At 36.3% G+C, this 12,956-nt stretch overlaps 1 pseudogene; it reads left to right on the forward strand.

Moving 5' to 3' along the window:
- The first annotated feature begins 978 nt into the window (after positions 1-978).
- LOC118829627 lies at positions 979-1,750 on the forward strand (annotated as a pseudogene).
- The last annotated feature ends 11,206 nt before the right edge of the window (positions 1,751-12,956 follow it).

Here is a 12,956-nt window from a genome sequence, read left to right on the forward strand (position 1 = left end):
TGCTGAATAACTATATTCTTAAGGTAGACATAACAAATAGTAGGCAATTAATATATTTTTTAAATTTCTTGGTGGAAAATATAAAGAATACCAGAAGCTTCCTTGGACCGCTTTGAAAGGTGACTAGAATCTCATCTTCTTGAGTTGTGTTAGTATGGTTGTTCTTGGTTTTGAACAGTTGGATTGGGTGACAGCTCCTCTAAGTCTCTTTCAGTCCTATGTTGACTGATGGTTGGTTTTTTGCCTTGAAGAGAAGAGAAAATATAATAATAACTATATATAAATATAGTTATAACTCTAGTAATAACTCTTGAAACAACAGATGAAAGCATGAAACTGGCCTGGCAGAGATGAGATAAGAAAGCCATAAAACTGAAGCAAGTACATAAATAATTTTTAAATTTAGAAATGTGGTTTTTTTATTTTCAAAATACTTATTACAGTGGAAAAGCTGGCTCTGGAATCAGGGTTCAAAGCCCAAATCTGCTCTGTACTAGTCATTTGACCTTGAACAAATCATTAACCTCCATGTGCCTCAGTTCCCTTATGTATAAAGTAAGAAGGTGGGATAAGGTGGTTTCTGAGTTTTCTTCTCTATATATATCTATGATCCTATGAGGCAAAAATGCTGAAAGTGCTGAGAGTTTAAAGTAATTATGATCATGCTACCTTACTTTTCTGAAATCTTTTATGGTTAGTTTCAACATAACTTTGGGTTCTCCATCCAGGTTGCCGATCAAAAGCCATTCATACCTTCTCATCCTTGCAATTCTTTCCTATGGCCCGCCATAAATCCTCCATAGAGTATCTACCCACTGCACTTTAGACCTTACTCCAAGTCTTCTAACTCAAAACTCAGATCAACCACTTGTTATCCCTTATCTTTCCCTGTCACCAACCTACGTCCTTTTCCAGTCATATGCTTTCTCAATTAAATCTTTTGTGTCACTTTTTGCATGTTTGCATCATTGAAAATATTCTCGAATCTTGTTTTCCAACTACCAAAACTGCCAGACCCTGAGCTAAATGGTTGAGATGAGAAGAATGACTACCTCTTTGCAGCCTGAAATCTCAGAAGATTTGAAAAGGGTATAAAAAGAGCTGGGCATAAATAGGAGCAAAGATGTTGATTTCTTCCTTCTGCAAGACAATGCATTCATGGTGCAGATTAATGAGCTCTGCAGGTACCCATGCTAAAGAAATTTACACGTATGATTGAGCAGAGAGCTGTTGATACAGCCCTGTATATCCTAGGGAGCAGACATGGGGAAGATCTTCAGATGGCAGTTGGCCCCAATCTCTGCACCCTACAGAACAACATGCTAGAAACAATAGACCCCTCTTCTCCACCCAGAAAAGACCAGAGAGCTCTGCCTCTATGCTATGCATAATGTGGCCCTCATGCCCCTCTTAATAACACTGGGGATTTTTGACCATATGAAACACCCATATGCTATAAACCTGATCACGAAAGTCTACCAACACCAGGACTCCAAGAATTCGTTCACGTACCTTTGTTACAATGCCGAGAAACAAGTGGTAAAAGAGTGCTCCCACAGGATTCTGTGTCTGGCAGTTTCTAAATTCCCTATCACCTTATACTGTGAGCCTAGAAGAATACAACACACTCTGCTCACAACCAAAGAATATAGACATTGGAAATGACTAATAATCAGATGGTACACTTGTGAGAGGGCTGGTTTTTAAAAAAAAGCCTGTTTTACCCCACCAAAAAAATAATCTCACTTAAAACCACCACATATTTCTCCACTGACCTTTGGTGTGACCTAAGATTTTAGTTCTTTAGAAATTGTGGCATTCTATGATCACAACACCAAAATATAACTGTTTTGAACACATAGTCCTGAATCGTGTGTATATCAAAACTTGAAAAGGAATTGTTCTATTTCCTACTGCCTTACAGCTTAGACATCTATAATCTTGAAAAGCTGAAGTGGTAGTCTAAAAAGTACTTTTTTATTAAAGAAAAAACACACAAGGTGAAAAAAATCTTCAGTGCTTATATTTGCAAAAGAATCTTGAATTACCTGTCTATCCCTTTAAGCATTTTCATCTACAAATCAAACACAGATGGCCCATTATGTTTATGACCTCACTGTCAATTGCTCTAGATGGAGCATGCATTAATTATTGAAATATTTTCATAGTATACAACTTTTTAGTGTGTACATTGTCACAGATAATTTCAACTTTTTGATTAGAAGGCGATATAAACAATTTTATTTATGAGAATTAATCTCTTGCATGTCATAAAAGCTACCAATACAGTAATTTTTTTATAACAAAGCCAAGCAAAAGTCCCTGGCCCCAGTCTTGGAAGTCAACATTATGTTAACATTGCCTACAATACATAAACGTTGCCAAAATCTATTACAATTGTAGTAAATTTTGATTACTGGAGTTGTTTGTTATTTATGTCTAGAAGATAAAGATAATATTGGGAATAGCCCTCTTCTATTCAACGTATAAATTACATCCATAAAATATCTTGCTTTGTAAACAGCAAGAGAAAAAAAGCAGAACTTGATTGAAGCTTTTAAATTGTTGCATCTACTTTAGTTTCAAGTAAACAAATGTTTTAGATACTATTTGGATGATATAAAAATCTCCAAAACTTTGATTTCTTAAATGTACTACTAGTTTTTTTTTAGTTAGAAGATCACACAAAAATATATAGATGTCATTTAGCTTTGAAAATATATTTGTCAAGTCCATTATGACTTACAAAGCATCAGCATAGACATTATCTCATTTCACCCTTATAACAACCCCATGACTAATGCAAAGAAAGCATTCCATTTCCTGTCTCTGCCTTTGTACTGGTCATCACCTATGCCTGGAATGTACTCCCTCCCTACCTCTGCATCATAGGATCCCTCTCTCATTTTAAGGTGCATCTCAGGCACTATCTTCATGAACCCTTTCTTGGTACTCCCAACTACTAATATACTCCCTTCCAAGCTACCTTGTATTAAACTGCTATATATATATGGGTATTTGTGTGTATATTAATTTTATGCCACATTTTTTTGTACTCTTCTCCCCCATTCAAATAATCTCATTGAAAGTAGGGACCATTTCATTCTTTATACTTGTGTGCCAGTACCATTACCCAGTAGCCAGCACAGTGACTACCATTTGTTGATTGAGAGAGACAAAGAAACAGAGAGAGACAGAGAGATGATAGAAATACAGACATATAGATAGTTACCCATATATACAGAGCCCTCTGTGTTTGATTTGTAGATAGACATAGAGAAATGTAGATATAAATATTATAGCCATTTCACAGATGAGAAAACTGAAGTTCAGAAATACTAAATGATGTATTCAAAATTGCAAAACTAATAAATGCCAGTGTAATCTGAAGCTTCAAAGAACCTCAATCTTTCTACTACAACACTGCCTCAAACTACCCAAATCCACTCAACAAAACTGTTTTTCAGAGACATAAAACTATAGATGTAGAATGAGGCAGGACCTTAGATCTCATTTACCCGAACCCGAACTCAAACTTGAAACTGGAACGATATTTTTTTTTCAACTAGAGAAATGATAGGAAAAAAAAGAAAGAATATAGAAGTTCAGCACAAATATTATTAGGAAATCTCTGGCCCTTTTCTAGTTAGGAACCCTGATATAAGGAAAATCAAGAAAACTCTATCTTCAATTTGCTTCCATTTCCTCAGTTGTAAAATGGTGATAATAACAGCACCTACCTCCCAGTGAGGCTGTCGTCAGCATCAAATGAGATAATATTTTTAAGGTGCTTATCACAGTGTCCGCACCTAGTAGACATTATATAAGTGCTATTTATTACTACTACTACTACTACTATCACTGCTACTGTTGCTGTTGCTATGGTTGCTGCTGCTAGTGCCACTGCTACTATTACTACTACTACTACCACTACCACTACTACTATTAATACCACCACCACCACTATTACTACTACTACTACCACTACCACTACCACCACCACCACCACTACTACTACAACTACCACTACTAATACTACCACTACCACTACTACTACTACTACCACTACCACTACCACCACCACCACTACTACTACTACTACCACTACTACTACCACCACCACCACTACTACCACAACTACCACTACTAATACTACCACTACCACTACTACTACTACTACCACTACCACCACCACCACCACCACTACTACTACTACTACCACTACCACTACTACTACTACTACTACTACTACTACCACCACAACTACAACTACTACTACTACCACTACTACTACTACTACCACCACTACCACTACTACTACTGCTGCTACTACTACCACCACCACCACCACTACTACTACATCGGACCTGACTAGAGTCCTTGTATAGCTTCTGAAGCTTCTCAATGCATCCATTGTTTTATAGGATCCTCATATATATTATTGCTCATCAATAAGAAGCTGCCTGGCATCTTGGAAAGAGCTGGGTTCAGGAAGCCCTGGATTGATATCCTGCCTCCTGAATTTACTAAATATGTGACCATGATGCATAAGTTACTTAACTTGTCTGAGACTCAGTTTCTTCAGTCATAAAATGGATGTAAGATCCCCTGTAGAATATACCTTACCGGGTGGTTGTGAGGATCAGATGGAATAATCTCTGTAAAACATTTGACACACCTTTATAGCATTATATTTATGGCAATTATATAATTGCCAATTTTTATTTAAACCACATGAATATCTTTGTAGAACCTACTCTGTCTAGTCATTTCTCAATATGCTATTATCAAATCAAAAACAAAACCTAACTCCTGTCTTCCATTCCCATTTCATGGGAATCTAATCATGAAGAAAAGGAGAAATATATAAGAAAAAGAGAACACTTTGACTATTAAAGCACTAGTTCTGAATCTTCTTTTCAATTATGAAGGAAACTTTTTCATCTTCACTCAAACCCATGAGGATGAGAATTCCGTGTCCAGGTCCACCTTCCACCTTGGAGAATTGAGGGAGGGGGTGGAGATGTGAAGGGGCTAGGGCAAGGTGAGAAAAGAGAGAAGTTATTCTGGTCTATATCCTCCTGAATGTAGAAAAGGGCTTAAGAATCTTTATTATTTAACATTTATTGAACACTGCATATGAGAGAGTACGTATGTAGATCTAAAAGTTTTTTACCTTACATGCTAAACTTAAGTTACCATCAATGACTACATCCCTGCAAAGAAGGCATTGTTTTGGTGGTGATGACAACTAAAGTTTACATTGAGATTTGAAATAAGCACAGCTTGAGCCTAAGGATTTTTTCTTTAAGTGACAGGTGAGAATTTTGACTGTGCCAAAGAAAGTCCTTTCCCCCAATTTACTTTTTGTGAACTTTCTTTTGAAAAGGTTTTGCTACCAGTATATTTTAGGAAAAACAGATGAGTCATAATACTTTGAGACGTTGACCTCCATCAGGCCCCAGGATAGCTATAGCTGAAACTGATCAACAAGAATAAATTTCTACTGGCCAGTTTCCACACAAGTTACCTACTCTGTACCAGATTGTCAAAGCAAGTCAACCATGTATAACTTGGCTATCATTTCTACTTGTGGCTTTTATCGGCCCACTGAATTGCTAATGCAGACAAAACCTTATGTGTTTGACCAAAACCTTCTTTCCTCTCTAAAATGATGAGAGGGATGTGGGAGTATCAATGTCCTTCTAAGTAACATTTATCTTTAAAGTTCACAAAGCCCTCTACATGTAATATTCCATCTGATCCTTAACAACAATTATAAGAGGCAGGTAATACTGGCATTATGATCCGTATTTTGTAGCTGAAGAAACTAAGTCCCAGAGAGGTTATCTGATTTTCCCATGGTCACACACCATGTGCTAAAGGTAGCATTGGAACCTATGACTTTCTGTTTCTAAGTCCAATGGTCTCACCAATGTACTCTGTTGCCTCAGTCACCATCTCCTAAAACACTGTAGTCTGCAAATAAACTTGACATTCAAATCTGAACTGAATAATCTAGGCAGGAATTTATTCACTGGAGTTTTTCTAGTTTCAGAAATAAGTGGAAGCAAATTATTTCTAAATTAGAAACTATGTCTACAGTACCATTATATCAGCTCTAATTTTAGAGGGCAAGGTGCAGCTCTGGCACTAGACTAATGTAATTTTAATATAGTTTAGCAGATGATGATTATGATAGAGATTGTCTTTTGCTCCCTTAGGAGTTTTTCACTTAAGAACCTGATAGTGTTTTGGGTAAAGTGTTATAAGAGGGGCTATGGTACATGACAGAAAAGAAAACATTAATCTCCTATGTAGCCAAGAGCTGCATTAATCTTTTAAGCAATTCAAAAGCAAATCAGAATATGAACTCTTGAAGACTGTTCAAGTGTCCTAAAATATCCCCATTAGTAACAGGGCTACTTGGGTGGATTTTCGCTTCTTTTGTCAGATATAGAAGATTCACTGAATCATAGATACATTTTAATGTAGATTTTAAAAATGTGTTTTCTGGTAACTACTGAAATAGTACATCTTTAAGCACAGAAGGCGACATAATCTGCATACCACCATTGGTGTCAAAGAATCACTGTAAGAAAAGGGTGCTTAATGGATAACTTGATGGGGAGGCCTTATAAACTTTCTCTAATTATTAGGCTCCTGTTTTCCTTCTGAAATATATTAACAGCCCAAGAGGTATTATTGATGCTGGCAAGTAAGCTTAAACAGCTTTCAGAAGTTCCTGACATTCCATGTACACTGTAAGGTTTGTGCATTTTTTCCCGCTTGAGTGTTTGGAGATCCCGATGACTGGAGTTCTGCTGGAAAGATTGATAAAGCAAAGCAATCGGAGTTATTTCCTATGCATGAAATTGATTAAATGCTTCACTAAATGGCTTATAAATTTGCTTCTCATATTTCTGTCACCCACTGAAAAGATTACAGAAACTCTGCATATAACCATGTTGTATACAATACCAAATTACAAAAGGTTGTAAAAACTAATGTTTTGTTTAAAGTTTTGAGCAGGACCATATGCCTTCAGTGACCTTGAGTAAGCTATTTTAATTCAAAACATTTCAAAGACTATAAGGGGAGAAAAATCCATCTACATAACAAGCCAAACCAAAGTGGTTAGACCTCAGAATTATTATACTGAGCTTATTCTCTCCTGTAAAAATTAGAATGACTCTCCTTATACATATGAATGTAATATGCCTTTAAAGCCATGAAGCACATGTAGTGTCAACAAGGAGATTTTTACGAAAGGAGCTGAAAACATGCTTTAAGATCTCTCCAAGTTGAGTTAAATTCTGTTATTTTTAGAACCGATGATCGTCAAATGAGCTTAAAGTCTTACATAGACTTGTAATCTAGGTCTTTGATTTATTTAGAAAGGATAGCAAATATGAATATTTTTTAATCTCTCCACATATTTTCAAAATGTAATTTTAGGTCAATTTTCCCTTCCTGTTTTCTAATTTCTAGCTGTTGTGAAACAGTTGAGGGTGCTTTCAAGCACACAGCCATTTTATAGGCATGACCTACAGATGTGACACAGGGAAAACAATCCGTTTCTTAACATGGCCTTAAAAGTCCCTTAACTTCTACAGGAAAAATGATATTCTTTCATAACATTTACAAGACATCATGTCCCCAGCAAGAATTAGCATTTGGCATTAATGCAGAGCTCTGGCAAGAAATCTCAGGAAAAATATATTTTACAACCAATGATCTGCTCAGAGTCTTGACTGGTTTGACCTCTTCACATCCTAAGCCTTCCATCATTTTCAAGAATGGCCAGTGTCATGGCAAAAATGGCTGCCACAGCTGGAGACATCCAGGACATAGCAATCCATCAGTCAACTTCCAAGATGAAAAGAAAGATACTCTTCAAAAAATATCAATTGGAAGGGCTAGGAAGAGATATAAGAAAAAAAGGCCTGAATGATCCACCAACACTAGCTAATAATCTTCTTCTAATTCTCATGAATTTCTGTGAAGTTTATGTGTGTCATGAGATAAGTTGGCTGCTATGGAATTACCTCAGTTCCTGAGATGCAGGGAAGGAACAGGAAGAGAAGCACTATAATCACTACAGAAAATTGCCAGGTGGTGATGGTGGTGATGGCGGTAGTAGTAGTAGTAGTACCAGTAGTAACGGTAGCAGCAGCAGCAATAGTCTCAGGAGTAGTAGCAGTAGCAGGAGTAGCGGTTGTTGTTTGTCCTTTGTGCTTGAAGAGGACCAGAGACATCACCACGCTAGGGTCAAGACACAGTGTGTTCAACCATGACTGATCAGTCTAATATGAGCTCTACTACAGGTCAGGCACAAATGGTCAGTTTGCAAATTTGGGATGGAGATGTCTCTAGATTAGTGCATCTCACATTTCTTTTGAGCTACCGTGATTCTGTTTTGCTCATAGAGCACAGCACCTTCTTTGATGCAGGCATGTCATGCCAGGCAGTCCTGTGCCAGCATCTCCCGTGTTTCACAATTGGTACTAGAGTTCTTCAGATAGACCTTCAGAGTGTCCTTGCACTACTATTTTTGATCTCCATGTGAGTGCTTGCCTTGTGTAAGTTCTCTGTAAAATAGTCTTTTAGGTAAACCTGTGTTTGGCATTTGGGCTATGTGGTTAGTTATGCTCTCTTCAGTAGAGTTTTGAAGGTTTGACAGTTCAGATCAAGAGAATAGTAGTAGTAGTAGTAGCAGTAGTAGTAGTAGTAGTAGTAGTAGTAGTAGTAGTAGTAGTAGTAGTGGTGGTGGTGGTGGTAGTAGTAGTGGTAGTGGTGGTAGTAGTAGTAGTAACTGTCATTTTCAAATTAGTTGTTCTACCTTCCTCTTCCCCTTTTCCTGTCTCCTCTCCTCTTCCTTTACCTTCTTCTCCTTCCTGTCCAACCACTGATTCTCCTCTTCTTTCTTCTTTCTTTCTTTATTTGTCGTTTTTCTTAGTTATTTCCCTTCTCCTGTTCCTCTTCCTCCTTCTCCTCCTTATCACTATCATCAGTGGTAACACTAGTGTCTATCTGAACTGGAAAATATGTCAACCATCCAGGAATTACATAACCAGTTTATTTTCCCACATTATCAGCAGCTGGACAGTTGTTTAACTCCTTGCTGGTAGGGGTCTGGGTCTTTTTTATTGTCATCAAGAGGTGGAAGTCATAAAATCTGACCGGGCATTAAAAGTTTCATTATTTAAAACAAAGAAATAAAGAGTTTAGCCTTAAATCACAAGAGAAACTGACTCCAATCTCAGGTGACTGTCACCATAAAATATCCACCAGTTGCCTATCTATATGTACTTTTTTGGAGGCAAAAAGCTAAAATCTAACATTAAAAGGAGTCTGGCAGGGACTTGAGAAACACACTTCTAACAATATTCTTATCAATGCCAGAATGTTTTAAATGTGCTTTAAGTGTGCTTTGCATTCAAAAGAAATTCTGGGTGCTATCCTTTCAATATTGTCATATAGAAAATCATGAACATTGAATTGGTAGGACAATACTTGCAAGTGTTTGGTCTCTTTTCCTCTAACCATCTAGCATGCTTTCCCCCTACAGTGATAATGTACCTGAACTTAGCCATCCATATTCTCCCACCTGATTCTGGGTTAGGAGTGTGGTTTTGAACTAGAATTAAATAAGCTGGCCTACACAGACAAATGTGGGCTTATTAGACCCATACCCTCACCCATCAGAAACTATTAATTCTTGCAAATTCAAGGTTTGATTATCCAGTGTTTTGGATTATTCAGACTCTTCAATTTGCTTCTCTGACTCTGTTGTTTTCCTGCTTCACTATTCATTTCAATGACAAAATTCAAATAAGTCAAGATTTCTGTATTTTATCAATTGAAGTGAAAGGCTTACAGGAGAGACAGTGAAAATTATTCAGAGGAAGAGAATTTTTATTAATTTATTCTACTTCTCTACATACAGAAGCAAAATAACTGAAATTTATTTAGAACTTTAGGGTTTGCAAAGCACTTCTATTATCTCATTTGATCCTTAGAACAACCCTATACAGTACCTGCTCTTACTATTCCCATTTTCCAGTCAAGAAAATTAAAACTAAGAAAAAAAAAGGTGTGTTAATTGACCAGGGTCATGCTGTAGTATCTGAGATAGGCTATGAAACCAGGTCCTCCTGACTCCAAGTCCAATGATTGATATATTATACCAGACTGCCATTCGGAAAAATAACATCATATAAGTTATGATTATAAACTAGCAATTATTTTATGGAAGAAAGTTAATTTTGTATGATGTCTGAGAAGGATTCAGAAATGATTTATGATTATATGTAGGTGTTTCAACTTTATTTTAATCTTATTTTGAATCAGATTTTGTGACTGGAGGCACTACAGGGTTAGTGACCTATAAGTCAGAAATGCCTGATTTTTTCAATGTGATATATCACCATTGAGGCATTCAAATATAATTATTATCTTAGTTATAAATTTACTTGAACATCATGGTTCACTATTCTTTTAAATGATAGAATTCAGCTCATACACTTCTAAAATGTATCGAACTATTCTCTCTGTCACTTTTTACAGAACTCTGACTCTAAGAACCTTGTCCAAGTTCATTATATGTTCATTTCTTCTTAGTTTACAAAGGCTCATGGGACTTCAGCTCCAGGAAAAGAAATGGATTATGATACCAGGGCAGAAGGCCCCAGAAATGGCAGGAAGCCTCGTACTACTAAAAGGCCTTTTCTATTTGGAAAAGGTGGTTTATTCATTCATTCCAGAGAAAATATAGAATAACATTGTCTATTGTACTTGTCACATTTTTAGCATGTTGTCATTTTCTTTTCTATTGATATAAGCAAGTTTCTCTTTTGAGATTATTTATAACATTATTTTATAAAGAGATAAAAGCTACCTTTATTCGTGGTCACTATAAGCAAATAAGCATTCATTCAACAAGTCACACAGCATCCAATTTCCTAAGGAAACACCCTAATTTTTTTTAAACCAGTCTATTTGAAAAAGACAAGAAGATACAAAGAATCGATGTTTTCCCTTTATACCTGAGTTACAAGTACTTGGGCTCTGCATCACTTTACACCTTGGGATCACAAGGAGTTAAACCACATTCTAGTAAGGGGTTTTCCAATGCTAGGGACCTGTTCAAAGAGCACCAAAGCTCAAGACATATACATTCTTCATCCAATAACTTGTCCCGTAATTGGTATATTGATTGCTAATGTCATCATGATTTAGTATATATAACCCCCCCACATGCACACAGCAGCCAACAATCCAAAAAGTCATTGTTTATTCATTGTAACTCCCAAACTGGCCCGTGTCAGCTCCTGCTTGAGGCCTGCCTGATAGAAATCAGCAAATGATTGGACGCACACATTCTTAACATGACTGACCCATGACATCTTAGAGGGCAGTGAGGGAGCCTGTCATTACACGTACAATACTCTTCTTTCTTCCTCCTTATCTATCCCCAGATGACTGAGATTTTTATTAACTCATTAATGACTGAAGATGTCATTAGAAGCAGTGGGGAAGGGTTAGGCTTTTTTTTCTTTAAGTGGGAATAAGCATATGATTGGCTTCAGGAAAAAGAAGAAGTGGGTTCATTGATGATACAGCTAAACCAGATCAAGTATGCAGACTAATTTATTTCATTAGAATTTGAAATTTGATTGACAAGCTCAGGGTCTGAAAAATGGAAAGAAAAATGCCTGGAGGTTTCCAAAGTGGATTTTTGAAAAGGTATGTAGCTATATGATAAAAGATATAGCACTGGGTACAGGTCTGTCATTTCCATTATATTATGGGGTAGGCCTCACCAGTTCAACAGCCAAACAATCTTTCTTAGTCTTGATATTTAAAAGGTTCCTTAAATAGTATCATCTCTGTATTTGCATAAATTCTTGAGTTTAATCCTTTCCATCTGAATTAGGTATCCAAGTCAGGGGCTCCCAAGGAAGTATTCCTCACTTTAAAACTTTAGAATATTAAAAGTTAGCTGGTGATTTTCATTATGTGCTCCCTTATACAGAGAATAAGCTGTAGAGAATAAATTTCGATAAGTATGATAACCCTTTAAGAAAGACTCAGAAAAACTGGCAACAACAAGGTGCCTTTCATTAACTATAAAGGCTTTGAAGTGAATTTCAGCTGATTTTTCTCTAGGGTTCAGCCTGGGGCATATCAGGAGACTGCTTAGAGAAAAGGTTTACATTGATTTGATCAGCCTGGATAATTCTCTTTGCAAAGAGCATGTGTCCCACAGTTCATATCCTCAAATACATCACAAATTAATGAATCCTCGTAAGCACCCTAGAGGAACAATTCCCATATTAGAGAGTAGTATATTGAGGCACCCCCAAAAAATTCTGCTTGAGAAAGCTGATGTTTCCATTGAGATTTAAATGTTCCTGGTATCTAGCTTTATCTTCAGGGAACCAAAGCACACCTTTTTTTTCCCTGCACTATTTTACTAGGCAAGGATTTAACCTGCTCTATATTGTATTTATTATTTTATTGCTACTTACTACCAATTATAATAATTATAACTAACATTTATAACCATCAATTTTATTTATAATTTTGAAGATATACCAGGTTAGTCTCTAAGATAATTCTCTGATGCTATAATTTAAAATTATTTTTTTTTAAAAAACAAAATTTAACTTTCAGTTTGTCTTATGAGCCAACATGATACCAAACATCTAGATAAAAATGGTAAGGCAGATGTGTATATGTGTGTGTGTATTATGTAAATCAATCAAAAAAATCCAAATGTTTGGTGACAGAGAGATTCAGCTTAGCTTTCATCTGTTCATTTAGAACCAAGATGTGATTTGGTATCCCTCACCAACACTTGATTCATTTATTAAATAGGACATAAAAATTTCCCTAAAAGTCCCATTGTATTCACTATCAGAAAAATATATAGTCTATTACCCACAACATAC

The sequence above is a fragment of the Trichosurus vulpecula genome, chromosome 8, assembly GCF_011100635.1.
Source record: "Trichosurus vulpecula isolate mTriVul1 chromosome 8, mTriVul1.pri, whole genome shotgun sequence".
In the NCBI taxonomy this organism is placed as follows: Eukaryota; Metazoa; Chordata; class Mammalia; order Diprotodontia; family Phalangeridae; genus Trichosurus; species Trichosurus vulpecula.